This window comes from Heterocephalus glaber, unplaced genomic scaffold, assembly GCF_053883595.1.
Source record: "Heterocephalus glaber isolate CG9 unplaced genomic scaffold, H.glaber_assembly_v1.0 deba00001452, whole genome shotgun sequence".
In the NCBI taxonomy this organism is placed as follows: Eukaryota; Metazoa; Chordata; class Mammalia; order Rodentia; family Bathyergidae; genus Heterocephalus; species Heterocephalus glaber.
The window spans coordinates 3890448-3899609 of NW_028258302.1; the positions used below are offsets into that span (position 1 = coordinate 3890448).

Genomic DNA, 9162 nt, shown 5'->3' on the forward strand with positions numbered 1-9162 from the left:
TCCCCTGGCCCATAGATGAGAAAATAATTCATCTAAGGGAATCTGAAGGAATAAAGCAAACTAAAGAGAACAGACCTTACAAGGTCCTTGCAACTGATGTCCCTGCTGCATAGTAGTGATGAACACAGGCCATACACATGGACAAAGCTGGATTCCAGATCACTTATTAGTGACAACATGGGCAAAATCACCTCTCCACGCCTCAGTTTACCACTATGAAACAGAGATGATAACAGCACCAACAGTGTTATTAAATGTGGCAATGGGTGTGAAATACTACAGTATATAGCAAAGTGTTTACACACCTGAACAAACACCATCACTACTGCTACACTCATCTCACTTAGGCTCCATAGCTTACTTCCTAGTATCTCCCAAATAATTCATGCTGAGACTGGTTATCTACTAAGTCCATACAACTGAGAAAGAAGGAGATGGAAGAAATAAAATGTTCCCATAAACAAGAACAGCAAAAAAGGAAGAAAATGAAAAATTGTAAAAACCAGATTCCCAAGGTTCTGCATCACAGCTCGCACCAGTCCATGAAGACACCTGGCCTCAAGGAAAAGGCTCAGTCACATCTAATATACTGTTTGAAGATGGCAAGAAAATATAATTGTAAAATTAGGTACGTTAACTTCAAAATTTATGCAATCTTTTGCATTAAAAAGAATCTTTCCTTTCCTTCAGAGTTTACCTTTTAGAGAAACGGGAAAAAGTAAATGAGACATATTATGTGAGTGGCCTGGACAGCTCTGCTGTAAATACCCAGTCTCCCTACAGCCATGTTTGCTGTTTTTGGTGAGATCATTCTTCCCTCAAGTCTCTATGCCAAGTGTGGACTTCAGGAAAGCAGTTAACAGTTCCATGCACTGTCTCAATGACACTGCTACCACCTTGTAACAAGTCTGTCTTTATTAAACCTAACTTCCTTTGGGAACAGAATAAGAAAGGCCCTCAGATTAGTTTAAAAATTGAATGTTAAAATCAAACCCATATTCCAAATTTCTTAAAAGATATTTTTTGTTCAATTCTTTTGTAAAAACATTGGTCACCATTTAACATACAGCAGCAACAAAATGCACCCAGTTTACATGCATCAAGTCAATAAACGGTAATACATGGACAACACGAATTTCAAACAGTACTAAAGTGGTAGGAATAGCAAATATGAGAAACAAGAAGTTCCAGTTTCAGTCTGAAATAAGATTCTTTGTGTAAGTAACATGAAACAATGGCTACAGATCATTCGCCGAAAAAGAACCATTCTTCAGAAATCGCTTGTGCAGAGCACCATATTAGAGCAGGACAAGATCCTGAAAAATGTCCACCTCCAAGTTAATGACAGAAGGGCTTCTTTTGAAAATTAATTCTCTATGATTCAAATTTTTTATTGTGACTGTAAAATAAATTATCTTTCAGTATGAAGGTTCTATAGTCCATATTTCGGCAACTTAAATAATTCTGCAGATTTTCAATTAAAGTGACAGATTCTGATAACTATTCTGTAAATAATATAAATTCCATTAATAGTAGAACTGGATTATTTTTAAGAATAAAAATAGAAAACAAAAGTTCTTTCTAAACTTATAGGCCAAGTTTCTGGATATGGGACTTAAATTAGGCACCAAAATTTAAAAAAAAAATTTTTTTAAACAGAAAGTTGAGAACAAAAGCATTTATACATTTACCAAAAAAATTAAGCACTCTAATCCTAATAGGATCAATAATTGATAATTTGATAGACTGATAATCTGAAGTATAAGATACATATTTTGATGTTTGTATGTGATATAGGGAAGATATAAAACACAGTTTTAAGACCTTAAGTTAGGTAATCTTAATCAAATGAGAATGTCACTATACACTATTATAATATGTGTATAATAAGAATTTTATATTTTTATTTTATAGAGTATTTTCCTTTTCCCTCAAAAGTCATGACTAATGGATATCATTAAATCATTCTGAAATGCAGAGAATTTATGACATATGTTCTCATGAAAGAAAATCTCCTCTGAAGAGCTCAAAGTAACTATGTGTAAATGAAACTTCAAAGTAATACTCCTGTAAAGATAGTAACCCTACAAGTTTGTCTTCTCATGCATCTACTTAGCAACACAATTTCAATAACCAAAATAGTAACTTTTAATTTCTCTTTTCCATGATATGTCTACTCTGTTAAAAACAGAAGTAATTTTTTAGCATGTGTATAGATAAAATGCTAAAAAACTTAAAAGATTTAAAATCTATGAGTCATATATGATTACATATACAGACTGGAAATGAGCAACTTTAACCAAGCATATGCCTTAAGCACTTGCACAAAAGAAAAAGGCCAAAAATGGGAGAAAATATTTCTCCTTATGTAACTTTTGACTAAATTTTATAGCAGAAAAGCAAAATACAAGATATTTAATTTTCACTTCAAAAGAAATTATCCAGAAATGAAATCACTAAACATTAGATAAGTGTGGAGTATTCAGATTCATTCTATTCAGATGGAAGATAATTTGTATCTCATTTACCTTCCAAACACTTCAACTTTACTACCTATACCATAAGCCTCCTTGACAGTTTCCAATTCTACCTCTCTAAAAAAAAGAGTTTAGACTCTTACATTGCAAGTGTTATGTCCAATTCCTTAGATCCCCCTAATTCTATAATCTTTATTTTAAAAGGCTATTAAATAACCATTTTCTATCTTTCAGAAGTCAAAATCCACCATGTCATTATTCATTTGGGGGAAATTAAAGATGAAAAATCAACTGGAAATAAGTACACTTGTTAGCATATATATATGGTTGTATGTAAGAAGGAGACTATGTAATTGCTCTTTCTGGTTAATCTCTGGCTCTTACGACAGTATGGTCAGAAAATCAAAATGAGTAATATATACTTAACATTTGAATTTGTTTTGAACAGATGAGAGATAAGAAAATTACTGAAATTACATGATTGTAAATGTTTACTGTGAAACAGTACAAAATTGATGCTGCCGAAAAGAGAGTAAAAAAATCTCTAACTGATATTAACCTTAAGAAATTTGGGAAAGGGCCGGGGATTTAGCTCAGTGGTTTCGCCTCCTGCTGCACAAGCACAAGGATCCAAGTTCAATCCCCGGTACCAAAAAAAAAAAAAAAAAAGAAATTTGGGAAAATCTTAAGTTTGAATTGTAACTATCAGGGAATAACAACACAAATGGTTTCATACATGTACACATGTTAAGTAACAACAAGCAAACCCCAAGTCAGTACAGTACATCAATGACCGAAATTTAAATAGTATTTTGCTATATAAAGAAAGAGAAGGAAAAGATAAAATGTGGACTGCCATCGATGAAAAAGCATTTCAACAGTTTACACAAACAATACTAAATAGTTTTTTAAAAAAAGATGTCCTAAGAAGACCAAGCCACAATAAGTTAGTGTTTTCCATAACACATGCTGAATTATTTGATCCCATATCTATACAAGGTTTCTGTCTTAATTCTTAAATGTTGTGACAGCATGTTTAATAACGGAGGTACATTAGTTTACATCTTTTTATAGGTATCCTAAGAGGACTAATTTTTCTCTTCCAGTTTTTCATCTTCTTCACCTCCTCCAAAGAATATCAAAGGGAACATTCCTAGAATGCAGCCAATAGTCACTCCAACAGCTTTGCCCAAATGCGTACTAACACGTGTCTGCCACCTGTCAACTTGCTTTGGTGTAAGATCAGGAATTGATAAGCCTAACCTGGAAGCCAAAGCTTCAACATAGCCTGCAAGTCCAACTCCAGCTAAATTTGACACAAGATTTCCCAAGGCAGCAGCTCCCATCGTTGAAATTCCCAAAATAATTCCAATAGACAACTCAATCTGGGTTCCTGCAACAATCATAATTGCATTATCCAAAAAGCCAAACCCTACGAAAGGTATTGCATTGTGGAAGAATACATATCTCAGCTGTCCTCGGGTAGGTGGTTGAGCTTCCAATTTTTCTTCGGCGATGGCGATGGACTCGAAGCGGTGCGGCTCCCTGAGCAGGCAGCTGCGCTCGGTGGAGTGCAGGCTGTAGATGAAGTCGCGCGCGCCCTGCGCCGTGTTCAGCGCCTCCACCGGCTCCTTCTTGGGGTGCGTGCCCAGCCGCCGGGAGCCGCCGGGGGCCGCCGGAGGCCGCCGCAGGGCGGAGGGCGGGGCGCGAGGGCGGCGGCGGCCGAGCCTCAGGCTGCGCGCGGGCTGGCGCCTCAGCAGCGGCAGCAGCCGGGACATGGCGCGCGCGGGCGGGCGGCGGCTCAGCCCGAGCGCCCCGAGTCCTCCGTACGGGCAGCCGCGGCGCCGGGCACCGTGCACGCCGCGGCGCCCGCTCTGCGCGAAGGGCCGAGGCCCCTGCCGCCGCCGGACAAACTTTCCCGGGGAGGCCGGGCGCCAATCTCGCAGGGGCGGCGGCGGCGGGCGGCTCCGCGAAGAGCAGCAGCCAGGCGGGCTCGGCGAGGGTCTGCGTCCTACTGCCATTCATGTTTAACCCACAGCCCACTGGTGACTGACCATAGCCAGAATCTAGCAAGCAATAAAAGTTAGTCTGATAAAGACTTAGGGTTTGACTAGAACAAGTAAAAGACAAGTCAGAAATCTTAAGGAATGGCAGCCAGAAACTTAAGAGACAGGGCTGTGACAAATGAATCATTTCCCAAGACTCCCTACACTAGATTAGGTAAGGGGAGGAAGGGTTATGTGGCACCTTACATGTTTACTTTCCCAAAGCACTCAACATAATTATATTTGTGTGCAATTTTGGATTTAACATGGCTTCTCTATTGTAAACTCAAGGAAGAGTCCAACCATTATCTATTTTATTGACTAATGTATCCACAAAGCTTGGCACATAGAAGATATTATTATTATTTTCTGGTACAGGGAATCAAACTCAGGACCTTGTGCTTGCCAGGGAGGCATGAGGCATTAATATTTTTAAATGAATGCGTATAGACAAAACTGTTCATTCACCAAGTGGCTATATTTGTGTATTTGTTTAGACAGAAGCATTACCGTGTATGTTAAAATAGGCCTTGGGAGTTGTCAATGTAGTTTAGTGGCAGAGTGCCTGCTTAGTTAGCACAAGGCCCTGGGTTCAACCCTCAGCACCAAAACAAAACAAAACCAAAAAAAGATAGGCCTTGGGCTGGACATGGTGCCATATGTTTGTGCTATCAGCTACTTGGGAGGCTAAAGTAGAAGGATCACAAGTTTGAAGTCATCCTGAGCAACCTGAGACCCTATCTCAAAATTTAACAAAGGGCTGGGCATGTAGCTCAGTGGTAGAGCACTTGCTTGGCATGCATAAGAACCTCGGTTCAATCCCTAGTATTGGAAAATAAATAAAGCAGGCCTTGGGAATATGATGGATCTGTGGTTCAAACTTTGGCACTACCATTCATTAACCTTGTTAACTGAGGTAAGTTATTTAACCAAAGGTTCACTATCTTCTTTTTCAAAGTAATTCCTATCTTTTTTTTTTCTTCAGTACTGGGGACTGAACTCAGGACCTTGCACTTGCCAGGCAGGTGCGGTACCACTGAACTACATCCTTGGCCCCAGTAATTCCTATCTTGTAGAGTTGTAATGAGAATTTGATAATTTGTGTAAAACAATCACTCCACATATATAAAGACACCTGTTATTAGTGACATTTCTGACTAAGTATAACATACTATAAATCTCAAAAGTCCTCGAAAAAGAATCTAGTCCAGTTTTTGACTCCTCTCTTGGACATCTGAACACTTTCAATGGTTAACTTACTTCCTTACTACTGTACATGGAGGCATTTCAGCACACCACTAAAGGTGTCACCCACCCATCCATCATCCATCCACCCACCACTCAAGTCACTTCCACTCAGCAGTCAAAATCACAACCTGTTAGCATTTACTAATTTAAGGAACTCCTACTCTCAACCCTTCAATAGATTGTTCATTGCCTTTTAAACAATATCTTAACCTAGAACATGGCTACAGGGCACTAAAATTCCTGGTCCCCATTTATCTATTCAACCTTTTCTCCTTCTCCTCCATTTATTCTCTCAATTCAAATAGTAGTCTTGTCAGTCATTCAAACACGAACATGGTGCTCCACAAAGCCTTTGCACATAATAGGATTATCCCTTCTTTACTTGGCTAACTTCTTTTGATTCAAGAGGAAGCTTTTGCTATGTTCTTTATGGGTCTCCATCTAAGGAGTAGTTTGGTTTTTTTTTGGTACAGGGGATCAAGCTCGGGTCCTTGTGCTTGCACAGCAGGCAGCGAAACCACTAAACTAAATCTCCAGCCCTAAGGAGTGTTTTTTTTTTTTTTTTTTGGCAGAGCTTTTACTTATCTGTACCATTTTGTTCAATGTCAGCCTTTTCTACTGCATTGGAATCTGCAGGATACAGGACAATTAAATCCGTTTCAACATCCTCATTAGAAGCTAGCAATGGTATGTGCTTAGTTAATTATTTCGCTTCTAGACAACTATTCAGATAACTTTCTTGGGTCCCTGGTCCTCACTTTTCCAGGCTAAATCTGCCAAATGTATGTTATGGTAGTTTTCCTTTTTCTTTTTGAGCTGAGAATTGAACCTAGCATTTTGCATATGCTAGGAAAGTGCTTTGCCACCGAGCTACACTCTGATCCATTCCTAGGTTTTAAAATCTCCTTCCTATCCTAGTTAACTTCCTCAGAGGGGCTCAGACCTCCAAATGGAGTCACTAGTCCACCTGGAACTCTGAACCAAGCAGGTCAGAATAGAGTAGGCCATACTTTCCTGACCCAGCTCTACATAAGAGGCTATAAATCAGTAGCATAATGCCAGGAGACATCACTGTCTACTTTGAGAGAAGTTTTAGATTCTTTTAGAAAGAAAAGCTTTCAATTTTTCATGAGTTTTATGTTACTGACAAAAATATACACGAGTTTTCATCTCTGCAGGATGAAATGTCAACACCGCAAGAATGACTTAAGTTCGGATCCAAGTTCGATCCCGGTACCAGAAAAAAAAAATTTCAGACATGAATGACTGGAGTTGGATCTGCATGATCTAGCCATCAGCTACACTTAAAACTTTATTCCTGTTCACTTTCACAAATAATACATTCACAGTTTAATTATGGAGAATGGTATTTTGGATATTTCAAATACCACTGACAACTTTTTACCTGTTACCCTCTCATCAAGTGCCCGTCTCCAGTGTTCTCATCCGAAGGGACCAGGAATGGAGTTCTCTCTCCATTTGTGCTGGTGAAGCAAAACACTTTGCTTTAGGGGGCACACTTAATTGGAAAAGCCTTTGAAGACAAATACAATGCTTTCATGTTTGTACCAAGGCTGGGACAAATTCTAAACAAATTTCAAATAGAAATGATTACTAAGAGCTATAAAATAAGCTATTGGTCTTCTGTAACAGCATTATCACATATGCTGATTTAAACATAAAAGTCTACAATAAAGATTAAATGAAACAAGCTACTCCAATAGAAACAAGTGAATAGGGTCAACCTTTTAGGTTTGAACTTGAACTGTCAAATGGGTTCTGAAAATTAGGACTTGGCACCTTTATAAATGGACTCACTTGGTCTTCCATGCAGTAGGATTTCAGAATAACTGAATGGATATAGTTCAGTGCTAAGCAAATTAGCTGTCTTCTCTCATTCTGGGTTACATTATCTCCAGTATGAGGAATTTTAAAAAAGGCCAACTGGTGGCTCTCATGCTCAAATCATAGAACAAGACTTTTAAGAGGGTTACTCAAGGGCTGGGGAATATAGCTCAAATGCTTGTCTCCCATGTGTGAGGCTCTGGGTTCAATCCCTAGCAGCACTAACAATGACGGACTGCCCCCTTCCTTCCCACTCTGAAACCTCACAGCTGGGTGGGTACAAAAGCCTGTAATCCTAGTACCCTGGGAGGCTCAGGCAGGACCAGCAATTTAGTGACTGTGAGATCCTCTCTCAAAATGGAAAAAGGGGTGGGGCAGGGGTACCTGGGGATTATAGCTTAGTGCATCTGCCCAGGGTTCAATTCATAGTACTGAAAAAAAAAAATCACTCATGCTTCCTCACTTTTTCAGAGAAAACTGAAGCCCTCAGAAGAAATTTGCTCAAGATTCCAGACAATCAGTCATGGGCTTAGCCTGTAAGATGCTCCACTGTTTCTGACACCTCTCTTCACCCTGCAATCTCACAAGAAATGACTTGGAGGGCCAAGGATTTAGCTCAGTGGTGCCGCTGCCTGTCTTGCAAGCACAAGGTCCCGAGTTCAATGCCTGGTACCAAAAAACAAAACATTTTAATAAGAACCAAGAGATTATGTAAAGGTGCCAATTTCCAATGATGAATGTCATTATATTGTATACCTAAATTGTACCAATAAAATAAAAATTTAAAAAAAGAAATGACTTGGATGTGGGGGGTGCTTCAGACTTCTGGGGTGAAGAGGTAGCAGAATGAAATTACTAGAGCTGACAAAACAAAGAAGCAAGTTTCAGGGTGAAGGAAAATGTCTTCCAAACCTAACCATGGAGATGGGAAAGGTTCACTAAGAGTGTGTCATGTCATCGCTGAGTGGCTAAGAACTTAGGATGTCTATATTTAAAATACATTGTTATCCTTGTCATTGTCATTAAACAGATGTCTTACACACAAAGACCAAACTTATCTTGGCTTTCTATCCTCTTTCCAAATACTCAATTCTTTTTGTATTCTCATTTTAATCGGTTACATCACTACCGTATCTTTTAAGTTTTCCTCAAATTCTTTTATTAGCCCTCTAAGTCCCAAATAATCCTGTCTCCTTTTACCTTGATTTCACCTACTCTTCCCTCTGCTGTAATGGTCAGTACAGAACTTCAAAAGTTTGCCTCAATTACTTTAACAGTTTTATGATCTCCTAATCCATTCTGATTCTCAACCAACATTCTACATTTCATCTATAAATTAATGTCAATGTGTTACTTTATGGCTTAACATCCTTCAAAGGCTTGCAACTGCCTAAAGACTCAAGTCCAAACTCCTCAGTATTTCACAGCTTCACAGGTTCCTGGCTATCTCTATAATAATCTCACCCTCTCCTTTACTACTAGGATATCAAAGTACAGTTCCCTGGAAACGCCTTTGAATTTGCTATCCCCTTTTAAGTTCTGCTTGG

The 9162-nt window shown here is 39.0% G+C and overlaps 1 pseudogene; it reads right to left on the reverse strand.

Moving 5' to 3' along the window:
- Nucleotides 1-1878: 1878 nt before the first annotated feature.
- On the reverse strand, nt 1879-4270 carry LOC147827184 (transmembrane protein 65 pseudogene; annotated as a pseudogene).
- Nucleotides 4271-9162: the final 4892 nt, after the last annotated feature.